Consider the following 19775-nt stretch of genomic DNA (forward strand, 5'->3'; position numbering starts at 1 on the left):
ATACAGGACAACAAAGGTATGGAAAGAACCATTAGAACATTTGGCTGGTGTGATCAAGCCCTAAGATAACAAAATGCTGGAAGCTGTGACAGCGCATGAGCTGTAGTGGGGACATCTTCCCTTAATATTTCAGGGGGGAGCTGCCCCAGTCTCAGGCCACTCATTGACCTCAGCTGGCAGTCTCGTACCGGTAGAGCAGAAGTGCTGAAGGAGTGTCTTTATAAAACAACACCCTCTCTCCCTGCTTTTACCAACATTACCCTGCCCTTCCTTGTACAGTAATATGAGAGAGAATTGTTGTGCAATTCCCAGGCGTTATTTAATTTTGCTTTGTGTTGGGGATGTGACTGTAGCTAGGAAGGCTTGGGGTCTGTTGGATCCACAGCCTCCTTGCTCCATTAAAGAACCACCAAAGATCCTTCCCCCTCCTCTTTCTCTGACATAGGGGAGGTGAAAGTCCTGGATCTTTCTGCATGGAGGGCAGGAAAGTGGGATGCTCTGAGGTCAGGTCTCAACTCTGAGGCTAGAGCTCAAGTTCTTCCAGAGGTATATCTTTCCTGCAGGCACTAGGATGTTGTCCATAGCATTAATGTTGGCCCAATTTTACAATGCTACACTTTAACAATAAAGAAACCTAAAATTGTGTGCTTGTGCTGGCTGGGTATTCTAGGAATTGTAATCTTTTTGAAAACTAATATTTCCAGTCTCTGCATATGGGGCCTAATATGTATTTTGAATCACATTCTGAATTATGCATAATTTGGGAATAACATTGCTTGGAAGTGAATTTTACTCAGAAACTTGCTAACTATTTTAAAAGGCTATCTGCTTGCTCCAAGAAAAAGCAAGAAGCAAATGCAGACCAGCTACAACTACACTGTTTCCAGAGATTACACGTCCAACACAGACTGCCATTCCCCTTTGGCTATCTTCCTGCCTACACCACTTTTTCTTCAATTTTCCCCTTGCTCTACCCACCCACTATTGTCAATACATCACATTTTCATCACAGTGCTTTCTTATCTTCTGTAAAATCTGCAACTTTTGTGTTATGGTGCAAAAGTGATAATATTAAAAAATAAACAAATAAGCAGAATGCAGGAACAAAGGATCCCTTTTCTGCCCTCTCCCTGCTTACTTTATTCTCTTCTCACTTTCCTAGGCTAAGTTCATATGCATACTTAGTTGGAAGAATGTTTATGTAACTTACATCTAATGAAACATGGATTAATCTCTCTCTCTCTTTCTGCCTTAAGCTCACATTTCTACTCCTTTCTTTAAAATTTTGTTATTACAACTTTTCTGGGAATTCTCTCTGATATTTTTTCAGTGGATGCCAAAAAAAGTGGTAGTAGTTACTTTTTAATATATTTTTAGTAAAAACCAATGACTGGCAGTCATTCTTGCCATTTTTGCTTTCTCCAAGGACGTCAAGCAACATTTAAGAATAGCAACTCACTGAATCCCAGTGAAGACATCTGGATCTGAATGAGCAGCCTACGAGTTGGAAGGTTTCAGATCCTGTCCCACTAATTTCCTACACCTCCTCTAGAAAGCAGTTTCCTGGAATATTTCTGCTTCCAGCTATTAGTAACAAAATGCTCTGAGTAACTTAACTTTGCTGTATAAAAATAGAGCTGCTATTCAACTAGACCATGGTTTTTCCAGCAGGTGGGTGTTGGTGATCTCACATTTCATTCTCAGAGATCTCCACTGGTTACCCCATTGTGATTCAGTTATTAAAGTGCAACAATCAGGCCAGGAAACATATGCTGTAGCTAGGAGACTATTTATGGTCTTCCCATAGCCTATCACTTAATTCGTTCTCAAGATAGCATAGCACATGGCAAACTGGCAGAATGAAAATGCGGTTTGAATGGACTAAGGCTGAGTTCAGCCTGTGGTAAAATGGTTCTCTGAAGGCTTCCAGACATAGCCAGCTTGTTCTTATGTGGGTCATGTGGGATTGTATATATGCATGGAGATTTTGTATCATTATAAGCCAAATTTGTAATCACGGAAACCTTGTATCACTGGTTCTTTTGTGCAGAAAAAACAACAACAATCAAGCAACCCTACCATAACACAGCCACAGTTTCAAGTGCTACACTGAGGAATCAAATGGGAATAGGAAAAAAACATGTTTGGGCCTGGAAAGTGAATGAAGACCACAATGAAGAGAGATGGCTGGATTTCTTGATATCATCTAAGAAGTAGAATAGGACAGCTCAAGGAGTCAGGAAAGGGTTGTGTCTGTGTGTTCCATCTTCTGCCAAGTTCTTTGCTTTGGATTCTCGTCTCCTTTCACCTGATTATGTCTGCTTTTGAGTTGGTTGTGCTTCGGGCAAATGGTGTGCTGAAAATAGTTCCTTCCACTCAAGTGCTTTGAGGGATTGTAAAAACGTGTTGTTGGTTTTTTTTTCTAAACTAGAGTATATTTTGTTGAAAGTTTCCATATGAATGCCATGTGTTCATGGTATATAACTTCTGTATGGATGACTCATAATTATTAGCACATGTGTTGCAGTTTTTTTTTAAAATTGGCAAATATCAGTATTCACAGGGGAATGCCAGCTGTCCCAAAGAAATCTTGGGAGTATGAAACGTCAAAGAAATTAAGTAAATACTCACACTCCCTTCAGCAGGGGCTGTGACCACTGGTCTGTGAGATAAACTGGATGACTGCTAGAAGCTTCTGACCACTGCTCATTGTGGTGCAAATGGGAGGCTTTTAATGAAGGCACTTGGACTGATTCTGCCCCACCGCCCGTCCATGCTTTGCAATAGCTCCACCCAATCACCTTGGGCAGAAAACACACGAGTGCCTCCTGTCTCAGTGATGCTTTACTTGAGCTGTAAGATCCACCTGAGCTTGGTTATGTCTCTAGTCCTGAATCCTGGCTTGTTCTGCACTCTCACTCTGTCTCCTGAATTCTCTTAAACCCTGAACTCTGGCTTGTTTTCTGGTCTTGCCCCCTTCCTCCCATTCTTTGATCTGGATTTGAGGTCCTGGATTACCACCCATAGCTAGGGAGGGAAAAGAAGTTAATTTAGATTTCTTTAATGTGAATTTACCTGAGTTGCACTTCTAAATCAATCCACAAACTGATACTCACTTATCCTTGGAAATTCACACTTGTTCTCCTGTAAAAGAAAAGTGTAGGAAAATGTGTGTATTAGTAAAAATCAGACCCAAAATATATTGTTGCAAGGAAATTATTTGCAAGGAAGCATATATTAGGCAAAATTGTATTCAAAGAGTTACTGAGAGAAATGTGACCAAACATGCATACAAATTGTCATACAAATGTCTCTTTCTTTAAGAAAATACTGTAACCAAATTACATTGTGTAAAATTCTCAGCGTTTGAGACATGTTGAATTTAGGAATTGTGAGATCAATTGACCTGCATAGCTGTTGTGCAGTTTCCTGACTAGGTGCTAATAGCTGACATGAGATTTCAATAACCCTGCTCACCCTTTTGAGAGTTCTTTGACTTTAAACCAGATCTGGACAAGACAGTCCTCCACGCACAGGAAATTTTGAGGCAAAGGATTAAGGTTGATTAGCCCTTCAAATAAAGGAATGGCAGCTTGTGACTCCAATTTCATGGATGCTGTGAATCCAGCCTATGTTTTAGTCTACACTTTACAGGACTTGTCCAAGGTACTGAACCTATTTGGGAGATAGAGTTTAGCAGCTAGATACCTCCTGTAAAGAGTTCACTAAAACCTGGGATGGATTAATAGCACCCCTTAAATGGTAGTCACCAGCCACCACTGAACTGTCCCATGTGAGGTAGGACATGCAGCCATTTCTAAATCAATTGCACAGTGTCTGATAATTGGCATCTTAGAGATCCTGACACATTTTTCTCCATATTGGACTAGTCAGTACCCTCAGCATTCTTTGGTAGTTACTGCATCAGGATTTAGTGATGAATACCACCTTGGGTCCTTTTAGGGATAAAGGGAGGAAACAAACAAACAAACAAACAAACAAACCCATTACATTTTGTTTCTAGCCAGGATTGATTGTAATGGACAAAGTTTATTTATCTTGTTCTATTTTTTTTCCTAGTTCACTTTTAAACTTCCTACCTATTTTCTGGTCTCTTTAATTTGGTATGATTCTGACAGTGCTTGGGATTTAGATGTTATGTTTGGTTTGGACCTGGTGGGGAATAACCTGCAACATTTCACAGAGGAAAATAGGGCTACACCATTGATAGTTGATAAATGGATTAGAGAGTTGGCCTCTTGTCATGGAAGGGTGAGACACTCCAATCTGCCCATATATTGCTAGTGGGATATTCTTGTAACACCCCATTCTCATGTCAAGGATTTCCTCACTAAGACACACAAGGCACACATAATTGCCATTCTCTCTGTTACCTATTAATCCTACCAGTGTGTGAAATGGCAGGCTCTGGTACCTTAATGTTGATGACTATGCAGAAACAATGGCCACTACTTATTCAGACTTCTAACTTGCAGAAAATCTGTGGTAAGTCCCAAACTGTAAGAAGTGACAAGCAGAGAGGCAAGTTGGTTCATCTGAAATGAACTGAGAGCCAAGCTCGGCTGTTAAGGGGAATGCCTATTCCCAACACTTAGCCCATTTTACCTTCCACAATGCAATTTCCTCAGGGGTATGTACTTCTGTAATCAGGCTTGCAAACTGAGACCAATCACAAAATAAACCATTGCTGGAACACTAGTTGAAGAAAATAAGAACAGCATCAGGTGCTATTATAAACAAACTTCTTTTACTGGTCAAGGGAACACTGCTTCTAAATACAAGCTAAGTATATAGCCTAGTGTGATCTGAAGGTATTGGCCCAAATGTTTAAAGTATGTTGGCCCATTCCAGTGTTTAAGAACCTTCTCTCCCATCTCCCCTGGGCAAGACTCTACTTTTTCCCTTCAGGACCATTAATGAACAGAGCACTGCTATAGGAAGTGCGGACAGGAGAAGGGAGAAGACTGTCCCTCCTTGGAGCCAGCCTCATAGAAGAAAAGACTTCCCGCTGCTGCTACTCTAAAGGAATCTGCACTTCAGTATATATTGAAATGAGTAGGAGAAGCGTGTTTTAGAAACTGGAAGGCTCTTAAAGTAAGCATTGGGAATGAGGGCACACCAATATTGAGAATAGTAAGCAAAATAGGAATTCTGAATGCTGCTTAAACATTAAGGTCAGAATCTTATATTCAGTCCCAATTAAACTAATCATATGAAATCAATAGGATGCGCTTACCATTCAATAATTGTTTCAGTGAGTCCTCTCCATCTGGGACTAGCAATGGAATTTAGGATGAATTATTTAACATACATGTACTGTGTTCATGGTAGTCAGATAACTCTTTTATTTGTTTCATACCATTTATTACATAGCTGATTGTCTTTTTAGAGTAGGTAATTTTTTATCGTTATAGAGTGTTTCATGTCATAGTCTTTCTAAAGCTATGTGTCTTAGCAAATAGTTTCCTTAAAACGTACTAGGAATTGTGCTTATGGTGTGGTCTTTCTTGTTCTTCGATTTCCACCCCCAAATTTGTAACTGATATTTTCTTTTTGTGCATAAGCTGAGAGTCCTTCCCTGGAGCAGACTTAATTTGTGTTAGAGAATAATTAGAATTGTGTGGAATAACTGGGGGACTCTTAAAGAACTTGCCTCTCTTATTAAGCAAGTCTCTCTGAGGTCCCCCCCAAACTTGTTTGTGCACAGAGCTTTACCGGCCCCTCCCAGGACAAACCTAACCATTCACAGGAACACAATTTTAACAAAACATCCCCTCGAGGCAAAAAAGGGACAGTGATTCACCTGGAAAGGGCGTTCCAAAACAGGAAGTGTCCCTGGCAAACAGGGATAATTGGAGCCTGTTAAAACCAGACAGATTGTGTCCTTGATTTTTCCTGCTGTCTCCTGGTGCCTGACCTAACATGTTTCTTGTCCAATATTTCTAATGGGTTAGGGCCAGGGTGTCCTTCCCACAGAGCCAGCCCAAGGCATTTCACACCAAAAGCAAAAGTCAAGATGGTACCCTTCCCTCCTCTCTATGTACAGAAATGAACTGGAATTAGCAGCTGAAGCTCACTTCAACACTCCCAGTTGGACAGTGTCTTGCACAGACCTGAAGCCAGCAGGCTTTTTCCTGGTGTTCAGGAGAGGTCATGACTTACCTACAGCTCTGTCTTTGAAGGGAGGGAATGGGGCTTGCCACTCTTGTCTCCAACATCTGCTGCTTGAGGTGCTTGCCTCATTCTGCCAAATGGTGGGCCTGTCCATACCATTCTGATGGAAGAAGGTACTGAATTTCAGAAGAAACCCTCATTAGAGAGAGGGAGCAAGACTTTAAATAGGGTTCTGCACTGTCTTTGGAGAAAAGTTGTGATACAGACCAAGTCAGGGATAGCTGTACCTTTTTTTGGTCAGTGACAGGACAAGATCAGCCCACCAAGACCAGCCCACAGGCAGGCCAACCCAACAAATCATGCAGATTTATTTTGGCAGCATTGGTATTAAAACAGTGGCACAAGGAAGTATGCCATAAAAAGAGGAGGTTGGGAGTGAAGCTTCAGAGCTTTCCTGCATTTTCCAACTGCTGAGACCTTGAGAAAGGCTCAAAATTCCCCTGCGGTTACCGAGGTAGCCATATTACATTAAGGTGGGGGTAGAAAGAGGGTGCTGTGTTAATTCTAGGCTAACTGTTGCATTCTAGAATTTCCTTTTAAAATATATTTATCAGTTTGCAAATTCTGCATTATACTAACAGGATTTGGTGTGTGTGTGGATGGGTGGCCATATTCTTTTGTGTACGGGCTTTGCTTGGAAAATTCATAATATCATTAATAACTATCCCCTGCTTTCCTTTTCGACTTCATTCTTTCTTCTCTCTTTGTTGGTACACTGCAAAGTAATGCAAATGCTTTTGCTCTTGTAGCCTTTTGTTAGAAGTAGAAAGAACCATATTATTTCTCAAGTCAAGTTAGCCTTTCTGTTCATGTTAGATCTTTGGTGCATTTCATCATCACTGGGAATGAAATGCTTGTGATGTCTTGCCTGGGGATATTTCTCAAGATTAGGTTACCAGTTGGGAGAATCATCTACACACAACATCATCTCTAGATTCTCCCTTTCCAAGCACTGCTGCTGGCTTGTATTTAAAGTGGTCTGGCCCATTATTCCTCACCTAGTGGGGAGGAATGCTATTTTGGAAGAGATTGCCCACACCTGAAAAGTGCATGGCTATGAGAAACGTAAGCACTCTGAACACTTTATTAAATGTCCTCCATATTTCTCACACTGATACTGAACCAGCCCAGAACAACATGATACTCTGGTCCATGCAAGCAGATCCTGCAGTAGAACAAGTGGGAACAAAGAAGAACAAAAATACACCACCACTTGATGATGATGCAAAAAACTCCAGAAAGCAAGGGGTTTTGTTCTGCTTTGAGTCTATTGTCACTAGTTTCAACCCTGCATTGTGTGGTTCCCAGACTGTGGAAGGCACTCCCTTGAGAGGTGTTACTTGTTTCCACTCTGATTTTAAATAACAACAATGTGCCGTCAAGTCAATTCAGTCTTACGGTGACTCTTTTCAGGGTTTCCTACACGGAGAATACTCATTAGGGGTCTACTATTCCTTCCTCTGGGTGCACCCTCTGACTGTGCAGCTTGCCCAAGGCCACACAGGATGGCTCCACTCACAGGAGGCACAGTGGGGTTTCATCACTCACTAAGGAGTACACAAATTTCATCCCATTTGAGGGAATAGGTTGTCTCAACATGTTGAGGAACCCCATAAAAAATAAAGAGCAACCACTGCAAGGTAGTTCTCTCAAATGAGAGCAAGAACATTTGCAAACAATGAGAGTTTTGCATGGCATGCTTGTATTCCATCTTAAAACCTTTACTTATGGCACAAAGTATGAGCTTTTTGTTCTTGTGCACAAACACTTTGTAGACGTTTCGCAAAAAGTGCCAAAATGCAAAAAGTGCACGAGTGGAAAAAAAGTCGTAATGTTTCATTCTTCCCTCGGATAATAATTTAAGTGAAGATTTACATCTGTGTCCATCACCACTGCCAGAGCTGATTAAGGCTAATGGCAATCACTCTCTAGCAAAATCAGAAGGGCTACGTTTTCCCCACCCCTACTTTAACATAAGCAAGGCAAAGTCTAAATATAAAGATGAAATTGTAAACATCAACAGGAGATGAGCTTCCAAGCTGAATTGAATGGATTTACCTCCTTTGTTATGCCTCTCTTTCTCATATCCTAGGACTAAACTCTATGCACCAATTGCATTTTGGTTCCAAGCATTTTCCACTTTCTACATGAGTATTCATGTTCTTTACATTAACCAGGCTGGAAAGAGCCATATGTTCCTGAGGCCATAAGAAGTATGTTTTCAATTATTCCACATGTTTGTCATCCAAGAATAATTATGGCACATTAAAAAAAAAGCAGTCCTCGTACAACTCTACAATAGAAATAAACAAGTACATATTCAAGGGCCACTTTGAGAACTGTGTTGGTTGGGTGAGTGTTGATTAACAAAAGAACATCCTGTCTAGTTTTGCTGGTAATTCTGTACCAAATGTACCAAAAAGCTAGTATTTCATTGTAGGCTACTCCACATCCCTAATTTTTACTGTCAAGTTTTAGAATTATGTGTTTGGCAGATATACAAAACAGTCTTTCAGTTTTCCAGAGAGGTTTCTGAGGCTGACCTGACTCTCCTGTAGAAAGAGTTTTTATTCTGTTCAGGTAGTTATTATTTGGGCAGAATATGGGATAGAGACTCTAAGGGTGTGCCCAATATGTGATGTAATGGGCAGAGCTTGGGAACGCCTGTGACCATGCTGGCTGGGAGATTCTAGGAGCTGTAGACCAAGAAAGCAATTTCCCTAAACTTTGTTCCTGGCTAGGCTGTTAAGCTACAGCTGGAGAGATCCAGGTTCAAATTGTCACTTGGTCAGGTGGTAGTTCACAGGGCCAAAGGAAAAAAGGGCCGAAAAATAACTCTAGTTAAATCTGAAAACATATTATCTGAAGCAACGTGAATGAGGCTGCCTTTCATATTTTGGAAATCAAACTTCAAAGGAATTCTGTTTTTGACTCCTGAAGACCAATTACAAAACAAACTATTCTGTATGCTGAGGGAGGTAAGAGATGCCCCTGTTGTGATTTTGTTTTTTAAATTATTTTTAAATTTCCAAAACAAAAACAAATGCAAGAATACAAAATACTCACGATTACAATCTAAACCCCAGTGCACCTCCATACCCACAGAACCCTTTGGAGCAATACTTTTAATACGAACCTCTTTTCCAAAATTGTATTGATTGTTGTTTAAAGGCTTCCCCCTTTCCTTTCACTGATACAAATTCAATAGATCTATCCCAAATAGCATTAAAAAGATTGGAACTTATTTCCCCTCTTTTCATCTTCAGTTCAGTAGTCAATTTATCATTTAACACAATGTCCCATACTTCATTATACCAGTCTTCTAATTTAATATCATTTTTATCTTTCCAGAATCTGGCTATTAATATTCTAGCACTTGTCATAAAATTGGAAATCAATTCCTTTGAGCAATAATCAAGTTCTATCTTATCAAAAATTGACAACAAAGCAATTTTAGAATTAAGTTCAATATCTTTTCCAAATATATCACATATTTCCTTAAAAATTAGTTTCCAAAATTTCTGAATCCATTTAAAACTCCCACCACATATGATAATACTTGCCAATTTATTCATCACATGTCCAACAGGCCTTAGAATAGTCTGAATTTATTATATTCAATTTCACTGGAGTCATGTACCACCTTAAACTATTTTTTTAAAAAAATTCCTTTATCCTTACCGACATTAATCTTAAAACTCTCATCTTCTAAATTTTTGTCCAATCCTCTGTTTTAATTTCTGTCTTTAAATCATGTTCCCAAATTGATTTCAAACCTATTTCTGTCTCTTTTTCTTCTTGTTCCAAAATTAGGTTATAAATTCTACTTACTACTCCTTTTCTCAAAGCATCTTTCTGTATGTCTTCGTGTTATGATAGCAATTGTTCATACTTAGTACATGCTCGACATTTGCCATTAGTTTTCAACCATTCATTTGTCCAAGTATCTAACTGGATATAATTATACCATGATAGTTTATTAGTTTGAAGTTTAACTATAATTCGATCCTTCAATCACATTTTAGTCATCCAATCCTTCAATCTGGCAACTTTTTTATCTTTAAATCAGCTAAACCCTTTAGGTTTGCTGGGAAATTTTCTATTTTGGTCACTAATTTTAGTGGTGAAGTAAAGGGACATTTCTGTTCCAGATATTTAACATGTTTCTTAAAGAAGGGTTGTTCACCTGATTTATTATATTTCTTTTTACTACATTGAACAAATATTTTTTGATATTCCCATTTATTTCTGAGGATTCCATAACCCACCAAATTAACCTTTCTTTATTGTATATAATATCTCCAGTAAATCTCCCTGTTTCACGCACAATTCATTTATAAAGATTTTTCTTTTCTGGTGATGAGCTGTCTGCACTGCAGTGTATCAGGTTTCTGCCTTGTGTTACAAGACCTTGTTTTCGTAATGAAGAAATATACCATAAAGTACAACCATACATTCTACCTAAAAATTCTGTGGGAGGTTCTAAAGGCATTTGGAGATGAAAAGTGTAAAAGGGAGTGAATCAGGTAGGAAGAATGGAGGTGACTGTCAAAGTAGTAGAATCTAGACTCTTGATTCTACCATCTTGATAACGATTCTCATTTTTTTCCATGTGGTTAAAGAGGAAGGCAGTGCCTGGATACTTTGCCTGATCTAGACAGTCAATCCGACACCTTTTGTAAACTAGAGTGCCTAAGGTTATATGGGCCAAAAAAAGATACCAGATTTTTTGGGAATTGTCTTTATTTGTTTTTATTAATGAGAAGAAGCAAAGTAACAGTGGCAAACAATAATTAACTCCTTCCATGTGTACAACTATTGTGGTAATGAATAAAAATGTAGGTAATATTAGATGTAACACAAAATTATAGAAGAATAACATACTTGGCACAAAGTATTATATGTACTCATCACCAGTAAATAAAACATAAAAAGAAACACATAAGGCATGAGCTGAAATCCTATTGTGTAGTTACACAAATGACTTAACTTTTGGAAGTGAATTGCGTGACTAGGCATGCAACAGGTAATGTCTACAGATATTTCTTGATTTATGAAAATTCACTCAAAAAGGCATATTATAATAAAATAATATTAAAGAACTGAGTGTGGGATCTCCTTGATCCACTCTGTACCCAAATACTGTAAAGGTTATGCAAAAACGAGATGGAAGAAGAAATTTAAATGTCTATTATCTTGTGTGACCAATCCACTCAAAACCAATACAACAAGCACCCTTCCACAATCACACATAGACAGTCAGTCTTAACGGTATAATATTTTGGTCAATGTAATAGACCAAGATGAGTGAGAGAACAAAGAAAAAGAAGAGTTTTCCAGAATGCACAAAAGGCCATCTAACAGTGCTACAAGTGTTCCACTACACCCCTCAGTTCCACAAAATGGCTGGCAGAGAGACTGCAAAGAAATACATATATACTGTACTGCACTGTGACCTCCACCTGAACCCTCCCAAGTGCTGCAGTGGTCCAAGCATCCAGTGGTTGTCACTCTTCTTTTGGCATCAACATCTCAATCTACTGTTACTTTTGATTTCCCCTTTCTACAATTCAAATCAATGATAATTTTTTTTAATACTGTCAAAGCTAAGTGGAATTCAAAGGATCCATGATGGTGTTGCTCTGCCTTCGAGTGAACAGCTGCTCCTTGTTCTGTCTTATAGTCACTAGAAAACTGCACAAATAATTTTTGAAAAATCTGCTCCCATTTCCTCTCAACTGATCACACAGTTGCCTGATTTCTCAATTAGCATGATACATCTATGGTAAATGATTTGTTTTATGAGTTGTGCTGGGTTTAATACAATTGTGTTAAGTTGTTAATACAATTGTGCATATATGTTTTTTCATAGCTTTTCATCTTTCCCCCAATATGAAGAATGATCCTTGCATGTAACAATGAAGTTGTATTTGAATCCCACTAATATCAGCAAACACAAACTGAGAAGCTAATATACTGTCATCATGAGCAGGAGTTCTATTGTGCAAGGCGGTTGTTCAAGCCACAATATATGGCAATATTTTGATTTGAGAAAGATTTTCTGTTTGCAGATTTAACTTCATTCTGCTTCTCATGAGCCCATTCCATGGAGATGGGTAGGGAAAAGGACTGATTCATCCCATGCCACCAGACATTTAAGTATTTGTATTGTTTCCCTTTTGCTGAAGTCATTGTATCAGCCACTAGTTACTTCTGGGGATAGATATTGGCCCCAAATAGTTGAATACTTGCAAATGCTGAGATAGTTTATCCAATGGACAATGATTTAGGGAAAGTCCAGCAGCACCACCCTTATCCCACAGGAAGGTTGCTTCAGTAATGCATAACCTAGAAGGTCACATAACAGACTCACATTAATGAATTAATGATTGACTTCATCTCCTGTAACCGGTGGAAATTCGGCAGCGAGACAGTGCTGTTGGGTGGTGACTCTTCAACAAAGATGGGCCCACCCAAGTGGCGGCGGGTGACTAACTCTTCTCTTGGGTTCCTTCACAGCCTACACACAGGCAGAAAAGAAGGAGAGTTAGCAGCACCAAAGAATCTTGCTTCTAAATGGAACAAAACAATAAGAGAAAACATAATGAGGTCAGGTAGAGTTTCCAAGCTTGAAACCAGCTTGAGCCAGTTGATAAGGTATTGAGTCGAGACCAGAGTCCTCTTCGGATCTCACAGACCACCTAGATGGTGGGAATGTTTGGTAAGGTGGCATTTACATTCTTCCCCACATTTCTGCAAAAAAAGATAGTCCTTTAAACATTCAGCCCTTTGAAAATCTGTCCTCCTGTCTCTTTTATGTACGAATAGCTGCCATACTAATTCTGCAGGACTTGGATCTAATGGTTATGGTGGTGATACCTCTCCTAAAACACCAGCAACTGTGCAAATTCTAATCTCTCTCTCTCTTTTTGAAAGCATGTTTCCTATATCATCCCCTATGGTGATCCTAGAGTGGTAGAGTCTACCAGATGGGTGGGACATAAATCAAATCAAATCAAATCAAATCAAATCAAATCAAATCAAATCAAATCAAATCAAATCAAATCAAATCAATCAATAAATAAATAAATAAATAAATAAATAAATAAATAAATAAATAAATAAATAAATAAATCACTTTTGTGGAAAATTGCCTCATGTGATGTACTCATATACTGTGCGGTCTCATAAGCTTAAATAGGTTTTTCAAACACCCTTTTAACATAGTTATTTCAAGTTAGGTTTAGACTGAGTGTTGGCTGGACCATTGAGACAAATCATGTTTTGGCAGAATGCAAACTATACTGGGCCTCTAGCCCATAGCTGATGTAGGAAAAATTAGATGCCAAGAGAAAAAAAAACAAGTTTATTTCAGAGCCAACTGCCTTGAATAATATAGAGTACTTAACATATTTGATGGTTGCCACTACTCTCCCCTCTGTGGTGCCTAAAAATTAAGCAATATAACTGCCCCCATATAATGTATCACTTGAAATCCTGTTCCTTAGCTTAGTAGGCTGTGCTGGAGTAGGCCCATTGAATCAGTGAGGATTTGGTGAGTCAACCTCTTTGTAAGTTCTATTGATTCAAATGGGCTACTGTGCCATTTTGTACTCTGCATTAGAGATGGGCACAAAGTAATTCATGCCCCTTTATCAGAAGTCACATGCTGCCGTGTGTTCCCTTCCCCCGCCTACCCTGCCAGTTCATCCACTGACCTGCTGGTATGCACCGCTCTTTCTCTTCTCCATCTCCTACAGCAGGAGGGGTGGGTGGGTTCCCAGTCATGAGTCAAGTCTGAATCATTGGAAACCACCCACCCCCCAAGTTCAGTCCAAGTTGAATTGTCGGTGCGACTTAAGTCCAATTTGACAGTGAGTCTTGTGATTCCAGTTCCCATGCCTGCTGACTGTACCCCGTAAATTAGTCCCTTGCCCTCAGGTACAATACAAAATACTGTCCCATCAACAATACTCATATATTTTATTGCCATTTTTGGCTTGCTTCTATATCTGGAATGGGAGCAGAATGCATTTTCATCCTTTGTTTCAGGCAGCAAAATATCTTGGCATGATCTGGTGCATAGACCCTAACTATTGGTAATAAAAAGCCTTGCAACAAACAACAGTGTTTATAATATGCTGAAAATCAAACATAATCTAAAAGTTGCAGTACACTGAAAAATATTTATCATTGCCCTGATGTGCTGAGCTCTCAGTAAGCTGCCTGAGTCCAGGTATGAGGAGAAAGGCAAAATATAACTCAAAGAAATAAATAAACATGAACTTATTTGTTCCCTCATTATTATTATTAATATAGATTTGTTTTCCTACCCCCAGCTCAAAAGATCTGGAGTTTTTGGCACTTTGAAAATGAGACACCAAAACAGGTTTAAAAATATTTATGAAGACTTGGAAACAAAGATGGCAAAGCATCGTGTCCCAGCAAGCTCTGCTTGTTTCTTTATTTACAGAAGGAAGACAATAAAATTTCATTGTATATCTCGCACAATTGGAAAGATCACATGCAAACAACCAATAATACAACAAGCTATAACTTGTTCAGGTTTGGTGAAGTTTTTTGTGTCCTAAAAGGCATCTGCTTTGGAACATCTTGGAGTGTGACCTAAATGCTGTGCAAGCTGGGGATTCCCTTGCAGGGCCCCATATTGTCTAGATTCGTGGAAATCATGCTGAAACAAAGTGAAAACAAACTGGAATGCTGTAATGTTTTCACATCTGTCTCTTTTGTCAGGACAAAACTAATTATCCCAAAGAAGGTTGCTTCTCCCCTCTTCCACATGTCTTCTGTACTATTTTTGTACATGTTGCTGTTTAATATTTCATTTTAACTATCATTGTCTGTTTAGCTTGTCTTTCTTGGTCCACTCCTTTTTTTCAAAAAGTCTGGATTTGTTAACCCATTACAAAACAACTTGCCTGCTTTTCTTCTGGACATTTACACATTATCAGCATGAAAGAAATGCATCACATACATACAAGGAGACACACACACAAAGAAAATTCTATTCAGTTATTTAAAATGCATAGAATACTGGCTGGATAGCTCAGTGGGTTGAGTATTTGGTTGTGGAGCTAAAGACTGGGAATCTGACTTCCCAATGTATCTCCAGGGAGAAGAGCCATCCTGCTTAGCCTAGGATAAGCTGCACAGAGCCAGAGATCCACTAGAAGAAGGGAATAATAAATATGTAGTTTCTGAATGCACTGTATCTAGAAACAGTGGAAAGGTTTGTCATAAGCTGGAATTGACTTGACAGCACACAATCATTATTTTTATGTAGAATTCCCATGCGTAGAGGAGAGCACAGTAACTCTGCTGCTCTCTGTTACTGGTTTTATTCTCCTCCCACTCATGGAGGGTGATAAAAAGGGAGAATTCTTCTATCCATGTGAGTTGGGACTATGCTTTTTTCACATGAGCTTTCCATGTGAGTCTGGATCCTGATTTTTCAAGGTTCTGACTGAGGCGGAGAGCCCCTAATGGGTAGCAGGAGCTCCTTCTCCTCATAGTCAATAGCCTCTCCATATAAGAGGTGGCAGACATTATGACAGAGGGGATGCTGCTCGTACATGTTCACCATATCTTCAAATAACTGAAGATAAATGAGGTTATATATTTATATAACAATACATTTGTATATTTTTTTAGTTCTCAGTCCTGACAATTTTTATTGGAGAAATTTGATTTTAAAAAGGTGTTTTTTTCTAGGAATGTGGTTATTCCTTTTAGTTAGAAAAAACAGCAACAGAAATGTGGAAGATTACCCCAGTCTCATCAACAAGCTATCATTTGTATGATAAAAATCACTCTAGAAACATTTAAAGTACAAAAAAGGTATCTTTACTCACAGTAACCATATGTTAGTTACAGTCCGAAGAAAAAGGGTAAAAATGGAGTCTCCAGCATGCGTAACATCCTGCATGGTTTTGCTTGGAGGACGGTCAGCGGAAGAAGAGAGAGCTATCAATAAAACAATGGAAGCAAAAGCAAACAGAAGGAGGGAGTGGGGGGATTGCCACTAATGATACAGGTGGGAAAAGAACTTTACAAATTAAGTTAGTGCAAAGGACAATCACTTTAGGTTGTAAAGCCCCAAAGCCACTGATACCCAGTGTTACTGCCTGTAAGATTGCTATTATCTCAGCATTTTTTGGATTAAGTCCAAGGTTAAACTTTGATGTTAGGAAAGACGCAATTAGCTTTTTATCCCACAATACAATATTCCTCAGAGGCAAGTCTTCCTCAATCAAGCTTCCAAGTGATGTCCATATTTACCTGCCAACATCCAATCACAAAACAAAGCATGGCAGAATGCAACATACGCAAGTAAAGGAAAGCAGATACGGTACCATAATAAACAGATGTATTTTGGCTCCTAAGGAAGCACCATTTGTAATGAGAAACAACATCTAGTTGACCCACTGACTCCCACAGTCTTTCATGGATGGAAGGATTCCTTCAGTCAGCAAGAGCTTGGACAGTGCCTCCATCCAGTTTTCTGGGATTACACCCATTTCTCACATCCCAGCCTACTGTAGTCATCAGGGTCCTCCAACAATCTCTACAAACAGGAGGCGAACTGAACCAGCTGCTCTGGTGGTAGTGAGGCAGATTAGTGATGTCTGTTTCTACTAGTTCACTTGCATGTAATTACCATATTTTTCCATTTATAAGATGACCCAATGTATAAGACGACCACCGCTTTTCTAACCCCCAAATTAGAAAATTTGATCCCTGCAGGGCTTAGGAAGTAGATAAAGCAGCAGTGAAAGGGCTGCATGATTGCAGTCCTTTGATCTTGAAGCCCTTTCATGGCTGCTTCAGGATCAAAGGTCTGTGATTATGCAGCCCTTTCATGGCTGCTTTACCGGAAAAGAGTCTTCCCTTCCTTTTTGCTAAGCCCTGTGGCTTCGCAAAAGGTAAGGAAAGCGGCTGCCTTCTGGATATAAAGTGACCCTCAATTTTTTGTCTAATTATTTAAGGGGAAAGTGTTGATTTTACACAGAAAATTACGGTATACATTGGATTCAGTTCTTTTCCAGAGATGGTTGTCTAGCTAGGTCATTCCTGACTTTCAGAAGAAGAGTCAATACAGTTGTTTTTAGGAATGCATTTTGTTCTGTTAGAATTTGTGGGGTTGAAACCTGAAATAGTTTTGTTTCATTTCTGTGTTGCTAAGGTGCTGTTTTTCCTTCTTCTCCTACTAACGGATCTTATTATAAATTGCTGGTGAGTTGCAGTATGTTTATTGTAACACCACTTTAAACTGTGATACACTTGGGAAACTTTGTCAGGAAAAGGATCTAAATTCTAAAAATAAAACAATAAAAAATAATTTTAAAATGAGCACCCTCATTCTACAGATACAGATGTAAACTGTGATGTTGCATTAGTACAGTAATAAGATCCAACCAATGTCACAAGTGCGTATGTTTTCAGATTACAGTGTACAGTTGCCAGATTACATCATGGCTTTTAAAACTAACAATGTTCTACTAGCAATGACTATGTTTCATTTCAACTTTTGCCCTTTATAAAGAAACCACGTCATCATAAGGTCATATTTCATCCTGTTGCATTAGTTCAAATATGTCTTCTAGGATCAGCAATAAATTTTTATAGAATAACTTGTCAGAATGTTGAGTTTTCCAGAACTTTCTTTTTTTAAAGCACTTGCAATTTATTTATTTCTTTTTAGAATAATAATGAATAAATGAATAAAATGAAAATTATCCCACATATAGCAGAACATTATAGCACAGTATTTTCTGCATTATCTGATATAAATATACCTCTTTTCCACACAGTGCTCCGGGTCTACTTTGTACATTGAACAGCACAATTACTGTTCCAGTAAACAAAATCCTTTCTGTCTTTAATGGACACCAGACTAGGTACAGAGATATGACCTTACAGAACCATCTGTGTTAGTGAGAAGTCTTGTGCAATTAGTGATGATAATTGTCTTTTCAGAATTAATTGCATTCTTTAAAATTAAAGAATACAGCAGTGTTCATATATTCAGGGTGTTTGGCAATATATTTTATTATTAGAATGTTCAGATTCAAGCTAGTCTACATTCGTGCATCAGCCTCTATTTTAGGCTTCTTGGGTTTTAACCAACCAAAATGACACTCCATTGTTGTGGGATCATAACATTCCCCGCTGCTGCAGGCTGTTCCATGTTCCAGAAGTAACTATGCAAGTAATCTGGCAAGTGTCTGCTCCATGTGAAATTATGCCCAATTTTTTATTGGCATAATATTCTTAAGTAATTTTGTTAAAAAATCTGTCCAGCATGAAATTTGGCCCAGATCTTGTGTCTGCACTGCAGGCTCACCACTTTTCAAAGATGGTAAAATTATAAGGGCTATTTGAATTAACAGAATTTTTGGACAAGTTGATTCACTAAATCCTCATAAACAGGCCTCCTCTAGTGCAATTTACTATGCTAGGCAACAGGATTTTGACCAATATTTTAAGTTAGGAATTTCAAGACCACAATTCTTGTGTTGTTGCAGCAAGCTGAAAGAAGGATTCTACTGTAGTTTGTTTTAAATTTATTTATAAATTATAGAAATTAATTTGTGCCTTTGAAGTCATTGGGAAATCAGGATGTTGACAGGAATAGTATTGAATAAATACAAAAATCAGAACTTTGGCATGGAGGTAAGGAGGCTGCTCTGTCTCCTGTCAGTTTGAAGGCTCCTGGTCCTATAATTTTGGCTGGTGTGTGTGTGTATTGTGCTTAATTATGGGACCGGGAGTCCTTGTATTCTGAATATCCCATTCCTACTATCAAAACCATCCTGAGGCTGTGTCAAGATGTTAATTGTTTGCAGGGATCACAAAGGAAAAACTCAAAGTGGGATAGTTACATCAGGCAGCAGATTTTGAGTGCTATGATGTGTTCTCACATGTTCTGTTTTACGAAGGCTAGCTCTTCACTTGAAAGGTTGCCAGAGAATAATTCTTATTTTGAAGGTGTCTTCCATTCCAAGTGAAATTTAAAGATAAAGAACTGTAAGGAGATAAGAGGCCTTAATGGGTGTGATCAGATGGGCATTTGTCCTGCTGTGTCTGGTCTCCTGTGGGGAATGAAGGTACTTTCTTTTGATTATTTTTTGCCAGTTGTATGGTTTGTCAATATTGATAGGCAGGCAGGCAGGCAGGCAGGCAGGCAGGCAGGCAGGCAGGCAGGCAGGCAGGCAGGCAGGCAGGCAGGCAGGCAGGCAGGCAGGCAGGCAGGCAGGCAGGCAGGCAGATAGATAGATAGATAGATAGATAGATAGATAGATAGATAGATAGATAGATAGATAGATAGATAGATAGATAGATAGATAGATAGATAGATAGATAGATAGATAGATAGATAGATAGATAGATAGATGCTGGTTCATTACTTTTGCTGTTAATCAGATGACATAATTGCTAAAATAAGCAAGCTTGTCCCTAGTGTGTTCCTACCTGCAGTTTTTGGGGTTCTGTCAGAGACTAGTGTTTTTTGTTTGTTTGTTTTTGGTGCAGGATCACTGAGATAGCTGGGATTCAACTAA

The 19775-nt window shown here is 38.8% G+C and overlaps 2 long non-coding RNA genes across 2 annotated transcripts in view; both read right to left on the bottom strand.

Annotated features, from left to right (window-relative positions):
- Window positions 1–19775, bottom strand: part of LOC144583228 (uncharacterized) — a 198872-nt gene that overhangs the window by 72713 nt on the left and 106384 nt on the right. The window lies entirely within an intron of this gene.
- The window catches only part of LOC144583230 (uncharacterized), a 39027-nt gene that overhangs the window by 17668 nt on the left and 1584 nt on the right, over window positions 1–19775 (bottom strand). The window contains exons 2-3 of the long non-coding RNA XR_013536902.1: window positions 16068–16179; window positions 1–12715 (exon numbers count right to left, since the gene is read on the bottom strand). The exon at window positions 1–12715 is cut by the window's left edge and continues 17668 nt beyond it. This is a non-coding gene — a long non-coding RNA (uncharacterized LOC144583230). The remainder of the gene's footprint in view (window positions 12716–16067; window positions 16180–19775) is intronic.

Source organism: Pogona vitticeps, chromosome 5 (genome assembly GCF_051106095.1).
Source record: "Pogona vitticeps strain Pit_001003342236 chromosome 5, PviZW2.1, whole genome shotgun sequence".
NCBI lineage: Eukaryota > Metazoa > Chordata > Lepidosauria > Squamata > Agamidae > Pogona > Pogona vitticeps.